Raw genomic sequence first — 26516 nt, 5'->3', positions numbered from 1 at the left:
GAAGATTCAATTTCAATTGCCAGGTTGTCCTGGAAATGCATGTAGATTACTGGTGAGCTTAGCAGGCAGTCAAGAAGATTCCCCACCTTAAAGATTCCCTACATTAAAGTGATGAGATTGGTTTGAATCCTGTAGAGGGTTCGACTGGATTATAAAAGCTTTGGGATGGTACTTGAGTGAGAAGGACTGAGGAAGTGGGAAGAAACCACATGAGCCTGGTTTGAGGCACTGGGGGGATTGACTTCTTTTTTCCTATTTTTTGCTTTCATTTGAAACCTCAAGAAAAAGCACTTTTTCCCAAGTGCTTTGAGTGTCGGGCAACCACCCAGATGACTTTGCTGATGTCACTCTCATGATTTCCTGGCATGAATAATAATCATTCACAGCCTGCTTAAAACCGTCCCTCCCTGTTCTCTTTCTCTTTTTGTTCTGCTTTTAAAAATATTTAAGTATTTATTTATTTATTGAATGTTCTTCTTTTATTTACAGACGTCTAGGTTTGAATCTCTAGTAAGGAAAAGAGCATCTTCACTAAACAGGGAGATAAGAGGATAAGAAGGAGATCCTGGGGGACAGGCACAGTGACACAGGCGGGTCACCCCAGCAACTCTGAGGCTTGGCCAGGAGGATCTCAAGTTCAATGCCAGCCTCAGCAACTAGGAAGACCCTGTCCCAAAATAAGAAATAAAAGGGCCGGGGATGTGGGACTCAGTGGTAATGTGCTCCTGGATTCAATCCCTAGTACCCCGGGGAGAGGGGAAGGAGAGAGACCTCGGCCTGCATTCTTCTTTCCTCCTGCAGCCACCACACTATGAGTTTGCTTACCAGTCTTTTCCTCCTGCTCCCAAGCCAGCAAATTTATCCTCCAAGGAAACACCTTTAATTTTGTCCTAATAGGGTTTCCACAGAGTGCAGTCGAATCTGGCAGGGCTTTGTGTTCTTTGGGAGGTCAGGGGCTTCATGTATTAGGAGTGAGAAAACATTTTATATTTTGAAGACAAAATCACCTAATTTTTAAGTGACATCGAGTAAGTTCTATGAAGTTTTTCTCTGCAGCTGTCCCTTCATCTCTGCCACAACTGCTGCTATTTCAGCAGGTTGGTTTGGTAGAAGCGTCCTTTTGGTAGGAGGTCTCTAGTCTTCTGCAGCATGTTTCACTGTGGGACAGAGGTCTCCCAACAGAGGACATCCAGGGAAGTTCATGCACAGAGGCAGGGCGCTTGGGATGCCTCCTGAAGTCCTGGCTCCATGCTCCATATTTGTAAGGTTCACAGTATTCAATTAAAACAAACAATTCATAGTTTGCCATACTTTTTATTTACAAAGGCAAAATAAATTATTAAGAAAAAGAGCCTCAAGACATCCTGATCTGAAGGGTTTCTACCTCTTCTGCACCCCACAACAGCCTTATGAGAGGAAGTAACTTTCCCAAGGTCAAATGGAGGTAGGATAGAGCTTAAAGGGTCCCCTTGGGGGTGATATTATTCTGTCAAGAAAACATGGGGACACAAATATTATTTCAGGTTATTATAATATATTTGACATCCTTTGTGTCTATTAGGTTTTTATCACTTAAAAAAAATCTTAACACTTGGGGCCTTGAAGGGGGTATGGAAAAATATTAGCTGTAACAGTAGTGTGTGGCCCTCCAGAGGCACAGTTCATAATCAGATATTACAGTCTATCTGTAGTATTGGAATTTCATGAGAAGGATGGTTAAAGGAAAATAAATCTCCTTAAGGGGCCAATGATACCAAAAATGGTGGGTAAATGTGTGTCAATCACATTTGTGAGGCAGCTGTCTCTCATACAGGACTCATGATTTCAAACATTTAGAATGTGCATCATGAATCTCCCACTGCAGATTAAGAAGCTGGCATCTGAAGTTCTCAGCATGGCTCCCTCAGGAGTGTTAGCAATATAACTCTCCTACAAATAGATAGTAACCAGGTGTCAGGCTTTGATTTAGTTCTTTAATGAGAGAAGCAGCAGGGAGACAAAAGCGCCGGTTCAGAGAGCATTTGAAGGCGAGGGATCCGTGTTGTCCTTTGGGAGCTTGGTGTCCTTTGATTAGATATGGGACTTTAACTTGCTACCATGCAGGAGAACCATGTTGGCATTGGAGTTTGCTTTTCTACTGGGCCAAAAGCCAAAGCAATGAATTAATTTCTGCAGGCTAACTACTAACCATACAGGGCTAAACATTACTTGCAATTTTCTTGTGGATTGTTTGTGATAATTCCCATCACAGGGGTCGGGGGGTTAGGCCAGCTTATTGGGAAATGTTTCACATGCAACAGAACATGAAGCAGCTACCACTCGGTCTTCCACAGGCATAGTGCAGAGTTTTTCTTTAAGATGAGTGTGGATTTATGATTACTGTTCTTCTGATTATTGCTGATTAATCACCTCTGCTGTGTGGATTCCTGACCAGGGGATTTCAGATGATAACCGCTCTTTCATATTGGCAATAATTTATACACACAAGGCATTGTTCTAAATAAATGGTTTACAACATAATTACACTTAATTTATACCATATGAGGTGTATGCATTTGTCAGGGTTCTCCAGAGACACAGAACCAATAGGATGTGTGTATCTTCGGGTTCTGTATCCATAGATTCAATCAACTGCGGATTAAAAATATTCTGTATGGAACATGTATAGACTTTCCTTGTCACTATTCCCTAATCAATACAACACAACAGCTGTTCACGTAGCACTTACATTATATTGGATATCCTAAAAAAATATAGATTTAAAGTATATGGAAAATGTGCATAGATTAAATATCTGGACAAGTTAACATGTGAATTTAATCACTGTGGTATATACTATGAAAACTGAGGCTATAAGTAGAGAAGTGACAAGCTCAGGGCCACATGATGGTGCCCTTAACCCCTCTCATGTCTGCCTTCTAAGGGGACACTATTATTCTCCTGAGGGCTCAAATCCTCCCTGTTTTCTTTGAGGTCTTTGGTCCTTTCCTCCTGTCAGCATAAATCCGCCTCCAAGATTTTCAGAATGTCCCTCACCCCTCATTCTTTCCACCCCCTTCTACTCTCTAGTTCTTCCCATTGCCTGAAGTCATATTTCTGAGCTTGGCACTTGAGTCCCTATATATTCTGGGTTACCTTCAAGCTCTCTCAGTTCTATTCCCCCTACTCTCTCCCATGGCCATCTGAGCCAAAGCCATTGACCTGCTCATCTTTCCTCTCCTGCTTCCTGGACTTTTCCTCACTGGGACTTCTTTTTCCCTGTGAGCCTTTATGAACACCCCACATATCCTTCAAGTTCCCACATACAGATTTCTTGGTTTCCCCACTTGGGTAGGAACCTATCTTTCCTAACTTGTCAGGATGTAGAGTCTAGTTTAGAAGCAGGCATTTGGTTCGCAGGAGTTGTTTTCAAGGACAGAAGAAAGAGGGAAGAGGGAAGATGGGATTAGTTGAGCAAGTTATAGTATTTCACTGGGAGAGGGTAAGATTCATGTGGAGCTTAGGGGTGAAGGAAGGAGGGATTCTATATCCATACCCAATGCTGGCTCATTATAGAAAGCTTTCCCCTCAGGTCCTGGCAGTGTTGACTCCTCATCCTGTAGGCTCCCTGTGCCTCAGCTCCCTGCCAGGCACCACTTTTTGAATGCATTTCTTTGAACACAGCATGAGTCCTGCTAAACTGCAGTGGGAGTCTTCTGGTCCAAGCTAGGTCATATTCTTATTGGTATTGTCCAGACTCAGCATGATGTTTAGATACTTCACACTCAGTGGGATGAGTGGATTTGCTGTAGACAAGGATGGATTTATAATTGATATTGTCTCAGGTTGACTCTTAGAAACAGACCTGAGATGAGAATTTGTGTGCCAGTGATTTATTACGGAAGTGCTCCCAAGGTGAAGGACAAAAGAGGGGAGGAAGCCCTGTGAGGAGCCATCTCAAGACCTGTTGGCCTCAGCATGATCCTGCAGGGAGCTCTGGAGTGTCAATTATATCTCAGAGTGATGCAAACCTCCGACCAGGGAGCTGGGCTCCCATCTGTCAGTTACTGATTAATGGTTACCCAGTAAAAATGTGGGGGAGCCTAGAAAGGATGGAAAGGTGGTGCAGCACCATGGTATGGTTTGTCTTCACCAAAATCTGTGTTGAAATTTAACCCCATTATGAGGTAGTAAGAGGGTGGAAATGTAATTGACTATGAAAGCAGTTATGATTAAACGAGGCCACGTGGGTGAGCAATGGGATGGTGGCTTTATCAAAAGAGGAGAGATCTGCACTAGGTCATCTGTCTTGCCTTGGGACAGTGAATTTGGGTTAGGCATATAATTGAGACCAACCCTGCAGAACTTACTATGTACAGTGTAAGCTCCACAGAGGCTGAAATTTGGTCTGTTTTTGTTCAGGGCTGTGTCCCTGGTTCTCAGCACATTGTAGGACTCTGTACATGTTGGATGAATGAATGAGAGAGACAGGCAATGCAGCACCATTTTCACATGCTACACTCCCAAGATAGTTTTTAAGAGTTCAAAAGTATAGTAAGATGCTACTAAGTTGTCCTGGAGTCATGAACTTTACAATCCTAAAAAACTTAAATCTTGGATGATTCTTTGCAGGTAAAACTTTGCTCCAGGAGCCACAGGTTTGTGAATTTCAGGGTTAACCTGGGGACCCTCTACATCCTCTTGGCCCTGATGTACATCTTCTCCTCCTCTGTTGAAAACATGAACTTTTATCAAATTCTTTTTTATGGAGGAAGTAAATAGTGTTGGTGTCTTAGTTTGCATTCTATTGCTATAACTGAATATACCATAGACTGAATAATTTATAAAGAATAAATGTTTATTCAGTTCACAGTTCTGACAGCTGGGAAGTTCAATATAAGGTAAATCTGGTGAAGTCTTTCTTGCTGATGGTGACTATGAGAATTTCAAGGGGGTCACAGGGTATGGTTAGAAAGACAGAAGTCCTAGCTCAAATCTCTCCTATTATAAAGCCACAATCCCATAGGATTGGTCCCCACCCTTAGGGCCTCATTTAACCTCAATTACCTTCCAAAGGCCCCCCCTCCTTAATTAATTAACCATAATTGGATTAAGTTTCCACCCTTTTAATGCCTGACAGTGGGGATTAAATTTCAATATGAGTTTTGGTGAGGTCATTCAAAACACAGCAGGTAGATAATGGTGGATAAGTGTTACATGGCTTCAGACCAAATTTTGCCCATGTAGACGTATGTTTAAAATACTTTTACAATCCGTTTATGCAAATTTCACCTGTGAGCTCAGTGAAACTCCAGTTCTAAGTCTCTGAAGCTGCTCCCACTACACACTGTGTGAGAGGCTGAGAGGTACAGGTACAGCCATGGCCCATAAGTAGGGTTGACTCACTTTACAGGTATCATACAGCTGGAGTCCTCAAGCCAATGGCTGATAGAGAAGCCATCATGGAGGGGCTGGGGTTGTTGCTCAGTGGTGGAGCACTTGCCTAGCATGTGTGAGGCACTGGGTTCCATCCTTGGCACCACATAAAAATAAAAACAAATAAATAAAGGTACTGTGTCCATTTACAACTAAATCATATTTTTTAAAAAAGAGAAGCCATTATGGAACAAGCCTTAGGTCTCCTAAGGGGAAGGGGGCCCCTGAATCCTCACTTTGTTCACAAGAGTTGGGCTAGTCTTTGTTGGTGCTGATCCATTTCTCTTGAACATCAAGGTTAGACATAATCAGATACATGCTTATAAAAATCTGGTCTGACTGCTGCACATGAATGGATTACAGAGAAATCAGAGGACAGGAGGATAGACTACCTAGAGGTGACATTTATTAATATCACAATTTAGCAAATCCTTGTTATTATTTCCTTTTTATATCAAAAGGACATTTTTTAAAATTATTTTTTAGTTGTAGTTGAACACAATACCTTTATTTCACTTATTTATTTTTATGTGGTGCTGAGGATTAAATCCAGGGTCTCGCTCCTTCGAGGCAAATAAATATTCTAGCACTGAGCCACAGTCCCAGCCCTAAAGGATATTTTTTTTGAGCATCTAGACCATGCCAGACATGGGAACGAATGTTTTCACAAATGCTATTTCTTTTGAACTCTGACAGTCAACAGAATATGTGTACTGATGTATATGTATTTTCACTTTCAAAGAGGTTGTTGCAAGAGAAGTTAGTGGCTTGGAGGGTGGAGTTGGAAGTGGTGAAAGAGGTGGACTTGGGGAGAAGAATTAGCATCAGAATCTGAGGATGCGAAGGAAGGACACGAATCTCCACCTCACCCTTCTTTGCCAACCCATCCCACATGACAAAGATTAATTATTATTTGAAAAACAGATTTCAAATAATTGGAGCATCTCATCACACCAGGACATTCTGACTGAGAAGCATGGAAGGAAGGTGTGGAAGTAGACTGCTTGAGTTCAGGTTCTACCACCTGCTCTTGTGGCCTGGGATGGGTCAGTTCCAGGTATTTAACCTCTAGCCAGGGGAGGTCATTAAGTCTGTGAGATCAGGCAAGGCGGGTGGCCACCAAAGGAGGCAGACTTAGAAGGACTGCCAAATGAGGCTTTATTGAGACTCGTCCAGGGCGGAACTCGATCAGATGGACAGAGTGGACAGGAAAAGGATCTGAGGAGAAACCGCCTGGGAACTTGACCGGAGTGGAATTTTATGGGTCTTACTGCAGGAAGGGAAGGGCTTGGGACAGGAAAGGGTGTTTTTAGAGTCCCTTGTCCCACTGGAGTTGGTCAGGCTGAACTCCAGGATTGGCCAGAAGATCCCGCTGATCCACAGGCATTTCTGTGGGCGCCTGATTGATGTTTCTTTCACGCACAGGCTGCTTTGTCCTACGTCACTGCCACCCACCTGACAAAGCCCTGGTGGGCTCACATCACAGAAGGGGTGTGTGTGTTAAGGGATGTGTGTGTTAAGGGGTGTGTGTGAGGGCAAGGACACATGTCATTCAGCAGGATACTCCAGGTACTATAGGGCTCTTCTCCAGGGTCTGGGCTGACTTTCACAACATGGCGCCTCTGTCTCTTGTTTCCTGTCTGTGAAAAGGTCAGGGAGTAGCCTTTACCTATACACAGCCTAAAGGGGGTATCAGGCTGCTCCATACAGACCTTGGTCCTGGGGGGCTGCAGGGAGGGAAGGACAGGACACAGCCCAGGTTTTGGGGAAAAGAAGGTTCCAGAATATCATAGGTCTGCTAGCCTCCATTTTGGAGAGAGTGTTCCTGTGGATGGACAAATCTAAAAAGGGTGACTTCAGCCCTGAGATATGAAAATTTGGTGAAGAAATCTGTTGTTTGGAGAAGCTGCCACCATCAAGAAAGCCTCATTTTCTTTTTTTTTTAATATTTATTTTTTTTTTAGTTTTCAGTGGACACAACATCTTTGCTGGTATGTGGTGCTGAGGATCGAACCCGGGCCGCACACATGCCAGGCGAGCACACTACCACTTGAGCCACATCCCCAGCCCAAGAAAGCTTCACTTTCCTGGCAGGGCAGGCCCAGGGCTTGGAGACAAGCTCAGTCTCTCTGCTACTACCTTAGCCTCCTTTCAAGTGTCTTGGACAATTTTTTTTTCTTTAACAGTAGAAACTGGGAGCAAGGTGGGAGGAGGCAGTGGAGCTCAGGAGAAAGGTGGTGGGAGAGGGGATGAAGTTGGGTGGGGCTGGAGGTGTGGGTGGAAGCTGGAGGAAGCCCTTTAAAATGGAAAGAGTGAGGCTGGATGGGCTGCTCTCTGGATTGCTGGAGGGAGAGTTCCTTTCTTGAGGCAATCCAGGCAGCTGTTAAAACACTCTCTAGATGCCCTGTGGGAGCAAACCAGACACCTAAATCTCAGCTAGACTTGCTAGAGGCTCAGCTTCCCTTAAATCTTTCTAGGGGTGGAGAGAACTTCTGTGCCCTAGGACTGTGGAGTGGCTCCCCTGTATCTTTTGGTTCATTTGTGGGCCTGGGGTGAACAGGTTTTTCTGCTCTCTATGCAAGTAGCTGTAATTCACAGGATGGATGGATCTTTACTCCACTGTAGAGGCTTGTGAATATATTTGTACATATCTCCAGAAGCAAATTGCTTAGGAAAGATGTCTGAGCCAGCTGTGCAGAGTCTGGTTGCTTAATATCAGCATGGATTAGTGGATAGGAAGGCAGCCTGGGGTCAGGCCCAGCTGTGGAGGAAATTACTTTACAGCTGCAAAACAATGGATGAGAGATGGATGAGAACTAGAGACCAGGGTAGATGAAAGGGTTTCTGCTGAAAACCAATGTCAGGAGGGTGTGGTCGGTTTCCATATTACAGATGATGTTGCAAATCTGTGGGTGCTGATAGTTAATGTTGAGTGTTATGCATGTGGGAGGGGTTTTTGGTAAATTGGTGCATCATAGATGTCATTTTGTCCAACTTCCTTATTTATTCTGAGTCTTAGAAAGATTAGTCTGATGTCCTAAAGTTTCACAGCTAGGAAGCTACTGAATGAAAATGAAATCTCAGAGACTTGGGGCTCTCAGCCTGTACCCCCAGCAGGTGGAATATAGAAAAAAGTAAGGGGCCATCCGTTGGCAAGCCACTTCTGTTATCAGGGCCTCAGTTTCCCCATCTCTCTCTCTCTCTCTCTCTCTCTCTCTCTCACACACACACACACACACACATATAAAGGGATTGTGCTAGAGTTTCATCTCTCAGATACTAATTCTAACATTTCACAATCCCATATCCCTTTCCATTTTCTATAAAAAAATTATTTGATTCCTTAAAACCAAATACTGCCAACTAGTTACTTCCTTTTGCACATCATTGAAAATCAAAGAGAAAATTCCTTGGCTGATTTTAAACTGATCATTATCATAACAAAGAAAAAAGTTAAATGCCGAAGTCTGGCTGGGCAGGAATCATGAGCCACTCAAGAAGGAACAAACTTTATTTCAGAACTCCCGGAGAATGCCACCCATGCGGCCTTCTCAGGGACACACCACACCAACTGGAAATCCCTCCTCCAGCACTTCCCCAACCAACACGAACTCTCCAGGAATCCTGGCTCGAGAACTCCAAAGTAGCGGCCCCAAGGCAGACAGCAGGGGTCTAATATATAATTGAATACACAGCTTAACATAACCATCATCATCTCAATGTCTCCCTGGCGTCACCTTTCAACCACTCCTTCTGGCAAAAATGTCATGCGTCATTCCAACTCAGCTGTGGCTCTCAGCAGTTGAAACTGTAATGCATCCAATTAGTTATGAAAACTATCACTTAAGGAAGAACCAGCTAATATTTTGGTTCTTTTCTTTATGAAGAAAAAAATGTAAGTATTTTGCCTGATAATCTTCAAATTATTATTCTGATAAAAGAATTATAAAGTGTGGCACATGTAGTTCACCTAAATAAGTGAGATAGACCCACCTTATAAACACTTATAGCAATAAATACTTATAGCAAAACACATAGTCAATACATTTTGGAAAGAAATTTCAAATGCAAGGCAGTCCCCAGGTTAATTAGTCCACATTAACTAGTTTTTACTTTGTCTTTTTATAAAATTAATTTTTTTTGTTGTAGTTGGACACAATACCTTTATTTCACTTATTTATTTTTATGTGGTAGCTGAGGATTGAACCCAGGGTCTCGCACTTGCGAGGCGAGCGCTCTACCACTGAGCCACAACCCCATCCCACTTTGTCTTCTTTTTTAGTTTAAAACTTAAGCATGTAATCCCCCCCACCCTTTTTGTTTTGTTTTGTTTTTGGTACTAGGGGTTGAATCTAGGGGCACTTTACCACTGAGTTACCTCCCCAGCCCTTTTGATTTTATTTTTTTTAATTTTCAAGGAGGGTATCATTAAGTTGTCCAAATTTGCCTAGAATCATGATCCTCCTGCCTCAGCCTGCAGAGTTGCTGGGATTACATGTATGCATCACCGTGCCTGGCCTTTGCCTTGTCTTCTATTGTATTATGGATTTATTATTATACATGGCCTACTTTTTATAACTTAATCAAGTTGCAAAGATCTCCAGAGGAAATTCCATTGCTTCCCTTGGACACCCGCTTGAAGGTTGTAACCATTTTGCCATGAGGTTTTATTTGAGTCTGTCCAACCTATATTTCTCACTTAGTAGGAACATTTGGGCACTGTGGGCAGCTGAGGCTAAATCAGACATGACTCACATCATCCGATGGTACTCAGGACTGTTTAGAACTAGGAGTTGCAGAATTTGGCCTCAGGTCTTAGGTGCTTTTGAATCAGCCCAGACTTGTAGTAAATGATAAGGGTTGAGATGTGGGAGCCATCACTGAGCACTTGGAAAGAGTCCTGTAGGATAAGAAAAAAGTGGGTGGGATGATGGTGAGAGCTATCTCCCCAGCCCTTTTTAATTTTTATGAAGCATTCAGTGGAGACCTCTAACTAAGCACTCATCAGAATCCAGAATCTGTTTGGACTTAATGACTTTTGTACCATGTGAAGGTATATCTAGTAAAATAAATAAGATAGTTTTAGGAAAAGGAAGGGAAGGGTTGATTCTTCCACCTGCTCTATCACGCCAAGTCTTTCACCTAGGTGAGGCAGGTGCTCGGGAACAGGAAGGCAGCCTGCGATGGCTCAGAACAGCCACTGGAGGGCAGTGGTTCACCTTGCTTGGCTCCTGGCAACCTGTCCTGTTTTAATGAACTCCCTGCTGTGGTTTCTGGGCCCCTCCCTCAAGGTTCAATTTATGGGCTTCAAGGGAAAATGTAAAATAGGGTCCTGAGTGGAAAATAATGGCTGTAACAGATACCTTCTGACTCTTCCTTGTCTTCTTTCCTTTTAGAACCTCTCCCAGTTAAGGGCTGCGTAGGGGCTAAATATCACCAAGGCAGAATCTCAGGGAGAAGCTGGGTGGTTGGGACTCAACACCATAAGATGGGAAGAGCCAGGATAAGTGGATCACACTGGGGTTTCCCGGAATGGTATGGGACCCCCAGAGCCTAAGCAAGTGTCTCGCGAGATGGAGATCTGGGCGTTTCTTTCTGGGGGCAGCTGGAGCCCCAGGGCCCACTCCATCTGAGGGGTCTCCAGGAAGCGCAGCTTTCCCCACCCAAGGCAGAGGGCAAGGCTGTGGGAAGTGAGCTGAGCGGCAGGGATGGTGACCTTGGGCAGGTTATAGGACACTTTTAGGTGACGTTCCTCTTTTATGAAATTGGACGTGTGAATCCACTTCAAAAAGTTCCAGGGCCCCCATTCTGGGGCTTTGAATCATTAGAGAATAGAATAAAACACAGATTTCAGGGTTCTGCTAATGCTGAGTCTGTTCATGGTCTGGATTATAGTCTAGAAATCTGCATTTTTCCTAAGCTCCCTGGAGAACGCTTGAAGTTTGGGATCCAAAGACTGAAGATGCTATTTTGGGTTCTTTCAGTGTGAAAATTTTGTGATTATTGTATTATGTGATAACTTTTTGTGAAGCATGCAGTCCTGGAATCCACTTCTTTAAGATGCTGAGTTGTGTATTTGCATTCATTTCCTCAAGATATTGCTGGACTTTTTGGGAAACAGATTCTATGCCTGTCCTGACCCGGTCCAGTCTTTACCACTGACGCAGTGTGATGTGTGAGGCCTGGTAATGGTGGATGACTTTCACCTCATGACCATGGGGTGCCTCAAGTTTAAACTTTTAAATTCCTTTTCTAATGAAAAACCTGTAAACATGTACAAAATAAGTGGTATAGTATAAAAAGCCTTTGTTTATCCACTACCTAGGTTCAAGATTTTGTTATAGTTTTTTCACAGAATCATATTTTCCTTTAGTATTTGCCTTTGCTGAAATATTTTTCAAGTGAAATTCAGGATTCTAGTAAATCTTCCCACACATGGAACATTTTCTTCATAATATCCGTGACATTTTTAGAGCATAATAATAACCTCTTGGTACATATTGAGTATCCCTAACATGGGAATCCCAAATCTGAAATGCTCCAGATCGGAAACTGTAATGTCACAAGTTGAAAATTCCTTATCATGAATTTGTTTCATGCACAAAATTATCAAAAGTATTGCATTCGTTGGTTATATAGCTCAGTGGTAGAGCACTTGCCTAGCATGTTTGAGTTCTTGGGATCAATCCCCAGTGCTGCCTCCCCCACCCCCCCCAAAAGCATAAAATTGCCTTTATGCTGTATATAAGGTATACACGAAACATAAGTGAATTTTGCACTTAGACTTGGGTCTCATCCCTAAGATATCTCAATATGTATATGCAAATATTTAAAAATCCTAAATCTGGAACATTTTTGGTCCCAAGCATTAAAATTAATCTCTTATATGAATAAAAATGATGCTCCATAAATCATCTAATTCTGGCTCATACTCAGATTTCTCCAGAATGTTTTCAGAAACATCTTTTTACATTTAGTTTGAGGTCTAGACTTTTGATATTTTCTCCTAATATCTCCAACACATATAGTTGCAGATATGCCCTATTAGGACTAGATGTTTAAAATAGCACTTTTTTATTATTATATTTTTTTTAGTCCCAAACACAAAGTCTTACAGAAAATTGAAAAAGAGCCACATGAATTCCAAGTTGGAGGGACCAGTTAGCAACCCTGTTCCCAATTTTAAGGACAGCTGTACATTCAGTGTTTTCTCAAACTCTGCTGTCGTCACTCAGTGGAGACTGTAGACTTAAAATAAAGGCTTGTTAGCTCATTGATATGTGGCAAATTGTTTAATTTCTCCAAGGTCAGGACATTTTAGCATCAAAAGGTAGAACTTTCTTGCCTCTAAAAAGATTTCCAGTGAACCATTTCTGCAGCCTGACTCTTTCCATCTATGCTATAAGCTGCTGGGTGTCCACACATGCAAACAGCCTTGGCTGGAGACAGCCATTAAACTTCCCGTGAGTGCTCCGGCAGCTGAGGGGCAGGCAGACCCACAGTCCTATTTTTCCCTAAATCTGCTCATGCCAGTTCTACTCTTCATATACCACATAATTTAATCAAACTTTAAATTGGTGAAATGTGAATGCCAAAGGAAATGGAATTATTTCTACCTTCTCTAAATTGTTGAATGCAATATAAAGACTTGAAGCATGTGAAATGATTTAAAAAACCTGTCTTACGAATTAGGAGATGACTATAAAAGCCTGGGAAAAATGAGAAAAACCTGGTGAAAGTTTCCATTCAGATTCATGCATATGGGAGTTAAGCTCTCTCTCCATCTTGAAGAATGGAAACCAGAAATCATGGCCAATGCAAAGAGGTAGAGTTTCTGAAAAACACACCATGCGGATGCCAATTAGCGGATCTATCTTTAAATGAAAGACTTGGTTCAACATCAAGGGCAGGGGGAAAAACATTCAGATGTATGTAATTAAAATTAATATGTAAGGTATGTATGTACCATCTTTTAGGATTCTGTATTTCAACTTTCCTCTGCTAATTAACCTCCTGCATACAGGTACAGATAGTGTGAGTTATAAGAGTTATTAACTTGGATTATCATGAGGAAGAACTGAGGTAGATGGGTTTTCTGGTTAGGAATTGGTTATAAATTCTCATCTCTTTTCTTTCAGTTTCTGAGAAACCACAACTTCCTAAGATAGCTGTTTATATTTCTCAACAGCTCTAGATGGTTAGCCCTTTTAAAGGCAGTTTTTAATTTCTGTTGGGCCTGTATTTGTCTTTGGTTGTACACAGAACTAAGGGCAGCTCTGCACACAGGAAGACAGTCATATCCTTTGTGAGTTCCTTTCTTTTGATAACAACTGTTTTTTTTTTTTTTTTTTGGTGGGCGGGAGGTATATTTTCAGTATATTTCCTTACTTACTTCTTTATCCATTTTTCTCGGGGCTTGCACCATTTGACCTCTGTGAGACCCCAGATGACTGTGACATTCTATTAATGGCACTGGAGAACCATCCTCACTTTGCCTCTATTCTGGACACTCCATTCGGCTGAGCGGAGTCAAATGTTGCTAACTCAGGCTGCTTCCAACCTCAGCTTTCCAGGCCTTTCCTCAGGGCTGCTGTTGAGCCAGGCATCCTCCATCCTGAAATTCTACATTTGACTTTATTTCAGCCTGTATGTGGGAGGGAATTCATGTGCATTGCACTTCATCTTGGTTTGAGTCCAGTTTTCTAGCTTTGTGTTCCTTCTGTTTGCTATCTGAATTGAGTCATCCAGCATATTCACAATTTCTCCCAGTTAGATGTTGTTGACTGATTTGGTAAGCAGACTTTTGTAGTCTTTCCTCAAGCTGTCGGTGTATCTGACTAGGCATCACTTAATGGTGGGGCACATTCTGAGAAATGTGTCAATAAGCAATTTCATTGTCCGAACATCATAGAGTATATTTACACAAGTCCAGATGGCTACAATATCACTAGATGATATAATTTTGGACCACTGTCATATATGTGGTCTGTTGTTATGGGGCATGCCTGCACATTAGGCAGCAAGTGGATTGGGTCATAACTGAGTGACACATTATGAAGTTTTACTCCCTGCTCCAATTCATTTAACATTTAATTAAACAATTAGGTATTTATTTGTATGTGGGAGGCATTATTTTAAATGTTGGCAATACTGTAGTGGGCAAACCAGAAATTCTACCCTTATGAAGCTTCTTTCTTATTGGACATCATTTTGTCTAAAAGATCATGCCTCACATCCCATTTGCCTTTGTGCTGATTTGATTCACCTCACATTTTTTTTCCCCAAGGACAGCTAATTGAGCACTGACCATGTATTGAGCCTGTACTAGGGGTGAATTGACCCAGAACTCTGGCTCAGGTCTTCACCCATAAGATTGGCAAAAATATTCATTATCATACTTTTGGAGTCAGTTTCTTCTCCTTTAAAGATTATCCATGAACATCTTGAAACATTTGCAGTCTAAAAGGAAATTTCTTGAAACTTCCATTTTTAAGCAGGGACACCCCCCCCACCCCCCCTCCTGCCCCAAATCTTATGTTGGCCTGTGACTCTGCAGTGTTGTAGTTTGCCACTTGGGGGCGTCGTTGAGCAGTCCCAATTAAATCCCATGGTCTATGCCCTGTAGGTCAGTAGAGGGGCCCTTTAAAGGAAGGGGATTCTTCTCCCTTTGTGCCTCAGTTCAGGGTGCTTCTGGGCAGGTTCTCTGTAGAAGCTCCTAGTTCTGGCATTGTCCTCTGGGGCTGACCACCAAGTGTGGCTTGGGGAACCTTCCCTTCTCTTTAGTTCTGGAATACTTTGGGTAGGTATGTAGAGAGATTGAGGAGACCAGGGTTGAGATATTCTTCCTTCGCATTCTTTAAAATCTAAAGATTTATTGCACTCCATTCTTGAGGTAATGTTAAATGATTAAAGTCTTCCCAATTCTTTTTTTTTTTTTTTTGTCTAAAGTAATAATCTGATTACTTCCTAAGAAGGATGTTGGGTGATGAATTGTCACATTTTGGGGTGCTGCTGACCACTGACTGCTTCCCATTCAAGTAGTATGGGTGGGTGGTTAGTACAATGAGGATGGCAGAGACAGTGGTGAGGAAGACATTCCAAACTGTAATGTGTGAGTTGTCATTTCTCAGGGTTCACTAAGGAACTTCTGTGCATCTTAAATTATTAGTGGGAAAAAAAAGATGTATTCCACGCATTACCTTAAAACACATTATTTCATTTGATTCCCAGTATAGCCTTACAGGGCAGCATCATTTTAGCCATTTCACAGTTGAGGAAACAGGCTTAGAAGTGACAGGACCTCATTGCTAGTGAATTTGAAGCTAGAAAATCTGGGCTGTGAAGTCAGACTGAGGCTACCACTCAGCACTTCTCTGTCTTGTTCCCAGGCTCTCATCAGTCTTGACCAGGATCTCCCACACTGTTGTTCAAAGAGGATTGCTGGAGAGCTTGGGGGATCATCAGGTTTCTCATGAGCTGAGAGCTTTTGAAATGACTTGCGCTTCCCATTGAACTGCTGATTTTATCCTTGAAGTAGCACATCTCATTAATTTAGTTCCATAAGGGGAGTAGAAGTCTAGTACTGTGTTAGAGCTACAAGAGACATCACGGTTTACAGAGTTGCAGACCGAGGTTCAGGGAACTCAGACAGATGGGCAGTGAAAGAAATGATGGTGAAAGATGGGCAGTGAAAGAACCTGCTCTTCTCATTCCCTGTTCAGATCTCATTTCAAATTTGTTGAGGACTTTTTCTTAGAGCTCTGTGCCACTCTAAGAATAATGAAAATTATTGAAGTGTTAAAATATACAGGACTCCTGGTTCCTGCCAAGATAGAGTAACAGGTTTATTTTCATGCTATCAACAGAGATAAAACCAGGCAAAATATTTGAGCAACTCTTTTTAGGCATTGGACAGTGGACATCACTGGCTGTGAGTCTTCGTTTGTTTGTTTGTTTGTTTGTTTGTTTGTTTTTCATTACTGGGGACTGAGCCCAGGGCTTGTTGCATGCTAGGCAAGTGCTCTACCATTGAACTACATCACCAGATCTCTCCTTTTTGATTTTTTGGATTTATTTTTTATTAATTTTAAATGTGTCATATTTTAAACACATTTTGTTTACCAACATAGCCAACTCACACGGGGTGAGTTTCCTTTCATACTGTCTATTTGCCCAAGGCATTTTCCAAACTGTAGGGAAATGGAACTCAAGCAAAAGTGGCAGTCTTGCTGAGTAGAGGAAATGAAAACAGAAGTTAACGGATGCTGAAGCTGCTGGGACTTGCAGGTTTGAGTATCAGAAAGAAGGCAGTTGAAGATGAATAATACCAGAAACCTGTTTAGGAATTTACTCTGGGTCCTTGGCAGATCTTTAGTTGAAGATACACTGAGTGAGACTCTGCAAATTCTAGCTGAGAGCATTTTGTAGGGGCCTAAGAGATGAACAGTGGTTTAGAAGTTGCATCTTTTACGGCACTACCACTGAACCCTTTTTATTTTTTTATTTATTAAGTTGCTGAAGCTGGCCTTGACCTTGTGATATTCCTGCCTCCAACTCCCAAATTGCTGGGATTACAGGTGTGTGCCACTTTGCCCAATTTAAAAATTACATCTGTTAGAGATATCTTGAAGTCCTAATCTAGCCAAAGGAGAGCCGGACATTATTTGAGACCCCAGGAAGACTAGCCTCAGGAGGAGGGACTGTATCCTAGGGATTAGGGACATGGCTGTAGTAAAGAGAGCAAAGCTGAATAGATCTGCCTTAAAGTCAAAACCCAAGACTCAACAGGATCAAGATGACGCATTAGTAATTGCTTATCAGAACAAAATGCTGCATTTTTTTTAGAGGAAGACAATGCCAAAATCTCTGTAACATACCACTTCCCCAAAGCCTCCTCTTTTAATACTATCCCTGGGCATTAGGTTCCAATATAGGAGTTTTAAAGAGGCATGTATATTTATATCAAAGTAGCACATGTTCAGACATGTGAAAAATCAAATTAAATATGCAGATCTTCCTTATAATTTGAAACCCTGAAGACTCTCCACATTGATTCTTTTTTTCTTTGGGGCCTTTTAGCTTGACTTCAGTGACTAATGGAACACAGAATGTCTGGGCTTTAGGGGTGGGATTGAATTTCTAATGTAGATTCATAAATTGGTTGTTTTTGAATTTTCTTGATGTCTTGGCTGGACTTTCCTGACCCTTGGTGGAAAAATGTGCCTCCACGTAGAAAGACTGGCCTCCCTAACTGGACCTCAGTATTCTGTGGGTCAGCTGAGAGATGCCAGTTTGAAATATGTCTAAGGGTTCCCTGTCTTACGAATTGTCATGTGATCTGCCCACTGCAAGGGATTTTGTGGTATTGGGATGGGCAGCGGCAATGCAGGCCGTCAATATTATGTGTATTGCAGGGAGTATCCTAGATGCCACGAAACAGCTTGATGACTGATAATAAAATAGGAACAAACTGTAGTATTTGAGCGAAATTTGTAAACTCTTCAGAAGAAATATTTTTTAGCTCTTCAATTTATGACAAGAACCTACACATTTTGCATAGACAACTTCCACCTACGTTGCATGTTCAGTTAATTTATTTTTTTTGCCTATTACAACTGATCTTTAAACTTTTTGATTATGTAAGAAACTAGATAAGGTATGAAGAAAAATCATTGGCAGCCCTCTGCTTTTAGCTGTAGTTAGTGATCAGTTAGCATTTTTAGTAGAAACAGTCCAAAGGATAGATTTTTTTCCCTTTCCCTAAAAAATAAAATTGCTTTCTAATCAGAAAGGAAGTAGAAGTAATCTTTTATTCGGATGACTATTGGACTTGGGGAGATTTACTGTTCTTGGAATAAGCACATTTATTTAATGAGGAAATAAAATCAACATTATTAATTATTTTAAGACAGGAAACATCTTGAATCATGAAAACTCTTAATTCCTGGGTCTTAATCTTTCTCCTGTTTCTAATGGCTGATGGCTCCTCCTGTAGAATTATGCTTCTGCGCCCTTGGAATGCTCTGTAGTTAATTAATAATTTATAGCTGAGTGAAGTGATATGCAGAATAGGAGCAGGCCTTCATCCCATGCTTTGGCTGCGAACATGGTCAGGGAGGTTTTCTTGGTAGAAAAGCTGAGCACTGAGGTAGCCCAGAGGCTAGAGGGCAGAGGCTCCAAGTGGAAGTCACACATGGCCAGCATCCTTTTAGTTTCCTAGTTTGCAGTTTGACAAGATGTCTCATGCAAGGATGAGATGGAATTTCCCGGACTCTGACTTTCCTTTGGATTGCACAGACTCCACAACATTTAATAATTTGAATCCTTGAGAAAAAAGCTTTTTCTTGGGCCCAGGAAAATTAGCATGCAGTTGAGAAATATATTTTAAACACACGAGCCGGACTCATTAGCTTTTCTTTTCTTCTGATTTTTGGGCTACTTCCATTTTTAGTTTCAGTAAATGAGGAATTTTTTAATGAGTTATGTGATATTTGCTGAAGGTTGTAATTTTGGCAGATGCTAAAAAGAAACAAGTTTTTTTTTTCTTCTCTCCTGCCTTTCCCTCCCCATCATCTTCTTATTTGGACAGCATTCTCAAATGGTTGGCCAAAACCAGCAACACAACTGGCTTCTTGAGACGGGCACCTGACAAACCGGCAGAGATTTCCAGGACCCCCAGCTTTCTTTGTTTTGAGCTTTCTCCAAAGAAACACAAGCTTTTCAGAAGGCAGACTATTGTTCTCAGCAGGGGATTTTCTCCATGGGAAACAAAGCTTGAGGTGAGCTAGGACGTTATTTGTCCTACTTCCTGACTCTAGCAGACCAATACCTGGACATATAAGGGTGTGCAGGGTGATCTTTTTAACATGTAAAAATAGCTAAATTGCTTTATTAAAATTATAATGCTTGCTTTAAAAAAGGTTATACAGCAAATAAAAAAGAAAAAGTCAAACACAAAAAATAAACACCCCCTTCCCTCAAATTTTACCATCTATGTGCAGGGATCAACGAACTTTGCTATAAATGTGTAGATGGTAAATATTTTAGCCCCTGTAGGCCAGACGGCCTTTGTCACAGCCACTCTGTAGTTGTAGCATGAAAGCAGCCTTGAATAATATGTAAAGAAATAGGTGTGGCTGTGTTATAAGCTCTAGATTTGGCCTGTGGGCTGTAGTTTGCCAACCCCAGTGTGAAGTTACCCTTGTTTACAACTGGTGCCCATCATTTCCAAATCTTCTCTTCTTCCTCTCCACTTCTTTGCAGATATAGTCATAGAGGGAAAAAAAGCGAAATAATTTTATAGAAATGAAAGCACTTTTATAAAAATGAAAGCTATATTTAGAAATATTTGAAATTCAACTTTACTTGAATTTGACAGGAGAAAACGAACTGAGTGGGGACTGCAGGAGCTTCCGGGATTCAGGCCCATTTCTTCACCACTAGTGATTATAGTTCCTAAAATATTCCTCAGAAATAAAGGGAAAAAGCATGGTGAGAAGTTTGGGTAGCTCCTTCCTTTTTTTTTTTTTTTTAAATTTTAAATTTCAGCTTTCAATTTTGGATGGGGCAATTGATTTCCTACTGTGACAAATGAGGAAATATGCATTTGTCCCACTTCTCATTTCTCTGAATCCTGATGACTCATTTGATTGTTTTAAAATTGCAAAGGCTGAATATTTACGCTCTCTTTACTTTTTCTTCTTCTCCTTCTCTGTCTCCCCTCCCCTCCCCTCTCCTTTTTCTTCTTCTGGGGCACTTTACCACTAAGCTACATTCTCAGCACCCCTTTTTTATTATTTAATTTGAGAACAGGATCTCACTAAGTTGCTAAGGGTCTTGATAAGTTGCCCAGGCTGGCCTCAAACTTGCCATCCTCCTGCCCCAGCCTCTGGAGTACCTGGGTTTATGGGTGTGCACTACTGTACTGTACAGTGCACTACTGTACATTCTCTTCTGTAACCACCGTGACTTGGGTCTTTTGATTTTAAATAGATGGACTAATGCCCACCTCTAATTCTTTTATCAAGGCTTCTCTATTCTGTTTTGTAAAAAAGTCGAGCTGTACTTCATTGCCTAGTACTCTCTCTGCACCTCTGCCCCTACGGTACTGGGGACTGAACTCAGGGTCTTATGTAGGCCAAGCAACACCCCAGTCCGCAGTAACTTTTTACATAGGGGTGTTTTGTTTCCTGATTTGCTCTTAGCTTCATAAAAGACAAGTTCTGCTTGTCTAGTCATAGAATTCCTGGGTCACACTTTCTATCAAGTGTTGTGTCATTTTAAAACCCGTTGCTTCCCCACTGATCTTTAGATCGACTGCATATTGTGGTCAAGGATTACTCTTTCAATCCCCCATGCCATTTCTTTTGTCCTTTTCTGTTGGAACAGGTCCACCTTTGTATCCATAGGGAGGGATGACTTGACTGTGGATATCAGGCTCCAGCATCTCCCTTTCCCGTGGGATCTTGTAGGCATTGTCCCTTTGCCTCCTACCTCTGTGTACTGCTTTTGGGAAGTCTGAGCACAGTTCATTTTTATTCCTTCGGGGTATCATTTTGACCCTGAGATGTCCCCCTCTGATTATTGGTGTGTAATGCAGTTGCTCCTCAGTACTCACGGGATATTTGTTTCAGGATCTCTGAGTATATAAAAATCCATGGATTCTAAAGTTTCTTATATGAAATGGTCTACTATTTGCATGTATCAGATGTACATTATCCTACATATTTTAAATCATTTCCAGATTGCTTACAATGCCTAAAACAGTGTAAATGCTCTGAAAAAAAAAGTTGTTATGATGTATTGTTTAGGGAATAATGACAAGAAAAATGTACTTGCTCAGTACAGACACTACCGTTATAGGTCTAACTAGATAGAACATGATCCACAGTTGAATCTCGGGTATGGAATCCATGTATGTGGAGAGCCCACTGTACATTCTTGAGAATGTGTCATAATGTTAATCATCATATACCAGTTTGTGCCTGCTATACTTTGAATCTTAAATGTCCTCCCAAAGCTCCTATACTAAAGACTCAGGTTTTTGGCTGTTGGCACACTGGGAGGCAACGGAAGATTTAGGAGGTGGAGCCTAGTGGAATTTAGGTCTTTGAGGGAATGTCTTTGAAGGCAATGTTGGGACCCTGGCCTCTCCTTTTGCTTCCTGGCTGCCTTGTAATAAGCAGCTTCTTCAGCCACATTCTCCTGCTATGATATACTGCTGCATTCTCCTGTGGTGACATACTGCTTCATGACAAGCTCAAAGGCAACAGGTCCGAGTAACCTTGGACTGAATCCTGGAGCCAAAATGAATCTTTCCTCCCTTTCAGTTGTTTATCTCAGGTGATTTGTTACAGCGATGGAAAGCTCACCAATATAGTGCCCATTGTGCTTCAGGTTTAGTTCTCTTTTACATTGTAGGAATTTTCTTCTTTACTGTCTTTTCCTATTCTTACAGAGCTTGTTAGTTCATTTGTTCGTTCCTTCCTTTCTTTCTTTTTAGGATCACACATTATTGTCTTTGTTCCTGTATCATCTGCTCAATTGCTTGTATAGTTTTTAATTGCTATGATGAACTTAAGACTCTATTTTTTTGTTGATATTTTGGTTTTAGTTGTTTTCGTCTTTTTGTCATTCCTACTGATTATTTCTGTAATGATGTTGTTTTGATTCCTGTTTTTGTTTCTGTAGAATCATCTATTACTTATTCATTTTGACATTGGATTATTATTTTATTAAATTCATGTTCTTAAATTCTGTGAGTTCAAGAGGCACTCATAGGAAATTAGTCTTCTGTTACTTAGATTGTATATTTTTTTCAATTGTGTTCTTTGCCTCTCCTTTTCCATTTCTTCCTCCTTTCTTCCCTTGATCTCTCTCTTCCTTTGTATTTTTTCCTGTGCTTTAGTGTTGGCCTGGCTGCCATGCCATTTCTTTTTTCTCTTTTTTCCCACATTTTTTATTGGTTCACTATAGTTATATATAAGATGGGTTTTGTGGTTCTATTTCTTTTTATCTTAATGAAGGTTGGCACGCATGATTCACACCAATATAATAGAGTATAATCAATATTATATGCTGCAGATGAATTATCTCTTGCTTTCTACCTCAACTAAGCCACATTTGTCTTTCTCTCTGAAAGACAGAATATTATTTTCTGTGCATTTTTACTTTTATATGATCAGGGTTTGGGCTGAATGACTGGAGTGGTGGAGGAGAGTTCTGCTGTGGATAGGCAAAGCCTTTCTTGCATCCCTTCACTGTCTGATAGCAGGATAACCTCTGCCTATGGGTGTTCTATTTCCAAGTAGGGGGGAAGCTGGGGGTTTTAGGAATTCTCTATTAATCCCTGGTGGTTTTCTAGCCTCTCCTGAGATCTTGATGTCTTGTAGTGGCAAATACATGCTTCTTCTCTTGAGGATTTCTTCCCTAACTTTTCCTGGGCTGCCTAGACCCCTTATAACATACTTCTCTCCAAATTAGAGGTGTGAGGAGTTAAGAACTGTATGTACTCACTTTCTTTCTGTCATATCCTTCTAAAAAGTGGGGATTAAGTTATAAGTCTATAATTATTTTTGCTGTACAAAAAACAACTTCAAAATCTCAGTGGTTCACAACAACAAATATTAATTTTTATGCTTAGGAGTTTGCAGGTAAGTTATGGTTTATTTGGTTTTGACTGGGCTTGGCTGGGACAGGCTGGACTCCAGGCTTTTCAGTCTGGTTTATGGATGTTCCATATTTTTGTGGTCCATGATGGAAGGGAGCTGCTACATGGTGGGATCACAACAGCATAAAAGCCCAAGTCGAGACACACAGCACATTTAAAAATCCAGTTTAGGGCTGTAGCTGTAGCTCAGTGGCAGAGGCCTTGCCTAGCATGTATGAGGCACTGGGTTCAATCCTTAGCACCACATAAAAATAAACAAATAAAATAAAGGCATTCTTTCCATCTTACAAAAAACAAACAAACAAAAACCCCATGTTTGCTTCATGGCTGTGACCACATTTTGTTGGCTCAAGCAAGTCAATGGTCAAGCCTAACCCCTGGGAGGTAGCAGCAACAACATGTGGCAAAGAACAAGGATGTAAAATAGTTTTTTTTTTTGTTGTTGTTGTTGTTTTGTGCTAGGGATTGAACTCAGAGCCTTGTGCATGCTAGGCAAGTACTCTAAGCACTGAAATACATCCCTAGCCCAAGGATGTAAACTTTCATAAGTGGGAGGCTATAAAGAATTGGGATACTTTTTCTAATAGACCTCAGAAACTCCATATGTCTTTTGAAATTTTTCCATGTCTTTCATTTGCTGCCACTTTTGAAATTTAGGGCAGGAACTTGTGCCACTTTTCCTTGGTTTAAATTTGGATTAAATTTTCTTTTGATTTATAAACATGTCTTTATTTTATTTTATTATGATTAGGGGATAGGCCAGTGCAGTGGTGCATGCCTATAATCCCAATGACTTGGGAGATTGAAGCAGAAGGATTGTAAATTCAAGGCCAGCCTGTCAGTTTAGCAGGATTTTGCCTCAAAATAAAAAATAAAAAGGGTTAGGGATGTAGCCATGTTGTAGAGAACCCCTGGCTTCAATCTCTAGTACTAAAAAAAAAAAAAAAAAAAAAAAAGAAAGAAAAAAAAACAATTTAGGAAATGATCATTACATATCACACATCTATATGCAGAAGTCCCTTTCAACTCTGGGTTTTAAGTACAGGAATTTCCTAATTACAAATAAAAGCATCTGTTTCTCTGATTGGAATTGTGGCTCAGTGCTGCTCCCTGGGGACACCAGGCCCACAATACATCATTTTGGGTTTGACTTCTCCTATTTCCTCTGGATGTCTTCTCTGTTTGAGTATGGTATTTAAATGTTCAAAAACGAGTACCAGGCATCTTCAGGGTGTAAATAAAGTAGATGGTATTATAAAGGGGATAAAGTGATATATTTACTTTCACAATTTTTACTTACTAACGAGTCACTAGAAAGGTGATTCAGGGTTCTGGGTGGATGTGGGTATATGAGTGGATTTGCTGGCTGGTGAGTTCTACTGGTGATCAGCCCCTCCCTGGACTTTTTCCACTGGGGGAACCTCAGGATCTGGAGCTGGAATTATTGAAAGATCTGGTATGAAGGGGCTGAAAGTGTATAGTGTACACATTCTTAAATTATAACGTGCTATAAAACATATAGTGTATTCATTGAGGGTCTAGTGTCCTAGGTTTTGGACATTCTAGTTCAAAAAATGCAGAAAACTCTCTAAACTCCCACCACAGGTAGGAGATGGTAGTACCTGGGTGTAAATGAATGGAGGAAGGTTCTAGTACCTCAAATTGTGGACTTGGCCAACTTTGCTATTTTCATAATACTCTGGGCTTTGGATCCTCAGGCAGGCTGTCTATCAGGCAGGCAAAATCTTTTGTTGCATTTGGCTTGTCCACTCTGAGCTTGTTCTTGGTCTTGGTTTTCATCCTTCACAACTGGTTCTACTACTCCATTTACTTCTCATATTCTAAAAATGTGTTGATATCTCTAATCTTATTTGTTCTGCGTTAGTTTTTACAAATTACCTTAGTAAGTTCTTAAATTTCTTAAACCCGGGGGGATTTCAGAAGAGAGCAGAGATAAATGCATTTATTCAGGCCACCATGTTTAGCTTTTATGTCTTACCTCCCTGTGCTTCTTTTTCATAGGTCACCTTTGATCTCTTCTCTGTTTAATTGGTTCATAATCATCCCTCATAGTCCAGTTGAAATCTTTCTGTCCCGTACCCTCTATCTTACCCATATTTGTAGAAGCCTTGATTTAGCACCAATTATGTGCTTGCTAATGTGCTTGGCACTGAGGTTACACAGATGAAAAGATTTTGTTCTTGATTCCAGTGTACTGTCTAGTGGAGAGACTGTCTAGTGAGTAGCATTGGTTAGACATTCAGGTAGTGAAATTACTTTAGATAAATACCTGGGAGCACACGAGTGCTGCTTTGAACTGAATGTCTGTGTCCCCTCAATATGCACATGTTGAAACCCTAACTTTCAATGTGATGATATTAGGAGTAGGGGAGTTTGGGGGAGGTGATTTGGTTGTAAGTGTGAAACCCTCATGAATGGGACTTATAAAAATTAGTCTAGTTAGCTTATGTGCATGTTTATCATAATGATTCCATTTTTATATGTAATTATAATGTACCAATTAAAAAAATAGAAGGAGACTAATAGAGTTGAGGAAGGGGGTCAGGAGGAGGGAGCAAGGAAGAAAAAGCAGAAGTACTGGGAAATGAAATGGAGTAAATTATGTTGTGTGCATATATGAATGTGCCATAAGGAGCCCTGCTATTATGTATAATTATAAGGCATTAATAAAAACATAAGACATTAATAAAAACATAAAGAAAAGATCTCATGTCTCCTACAAGGTGAGGACAAAATGAGAAGGTCCCTTCTATGAACTGGAAGAGGGCCCTCTTCAGACTGTGACCACTCTGGAAACTTGACCTTGGACTTCCCAGCCCCCAAATCCGTGAGTAGAACTTTCTATAGTTTAAGCCATCCTATCTATGGCAGTTAGGGACAGCAGATTGAACGGCCTAAGACAGGTGCCTGGAAGAGTGGGAAAGCCTTCCTGAGGGAGGCAGCCTTTGGGTAACCCTAAGAAGGTGTTTGAGGCAGAGGGACCAGCAGGAGTTAACAACAGGGCGTGAGAGAAAGCATGGGCCCAGGTTCATTGAACTAGCTCAGTGTCACAGAATTCCAAAGTCATTTCCTTCCTTTGCACCCCCACTGTCATTTTAAAATTTATTGCTTTACCATTTTTTTTATGTGCGAAATCCAAATGTGGCCAAGCCTCCAGTTTCAGTTTTTAATATCCAAATACAGTCCTTCAACTATAATTTCTAAGATTTACAGATCCCTGAGGAAAAAGGGCCCTGTCTGCTTTACTTGCCCCCACATTGACCCAGTCCTTTTCTTTTCCTGTGCCCAGGCACTCTGCAGAGGACTGCTGTGTGTGACAGACTTTTATTGCAGTCTTGAGGGAAGAAACTCAGGAAGAAACAGGGAAGACGGCTCAGTCTATAAGCAAAGGCAAAGTCCTTTCTTTTTCCTG

The 26516-nt window shown here is 41.1% G+C and overlaps 1 non-coding gene across 1 annotated transcript; it reads right to left on the bottom strand.

The window, feature by feature from the left end:
• Window positions 1–9601: 9601 nt before the first annotated feature.
• Window positions 9602–9673, bottom strand: Trnaa-cgc (transfer RNA alanine (anticodon CGC)). Its single transcript has one exon. It is a non-coding gene; the product is annotated as a tRNA-Ala (tRNA).
• Between the last annotated feature and the right edge of the window lie 16843 nt (window positions 9674–26516).

This window comes from Ictidomys tridecemlineatus, chromosome 4 (assembly GCF_052094955.1).
Source record: "Ictidomys tridecemlineatus isolate mIctTri1 chromosome 4, mIctTri1.hap1, whole genome shotgun sequence".
NCBI lineage: Eukaryota > Metazoa > Chordata > Mammalia > Rodentia > Sciuridae > Ictidomys > Ictidomys tridecemlineatus.
This window is presented reverse-complemented; position numbering and strand designations above follow the sequence as displayed.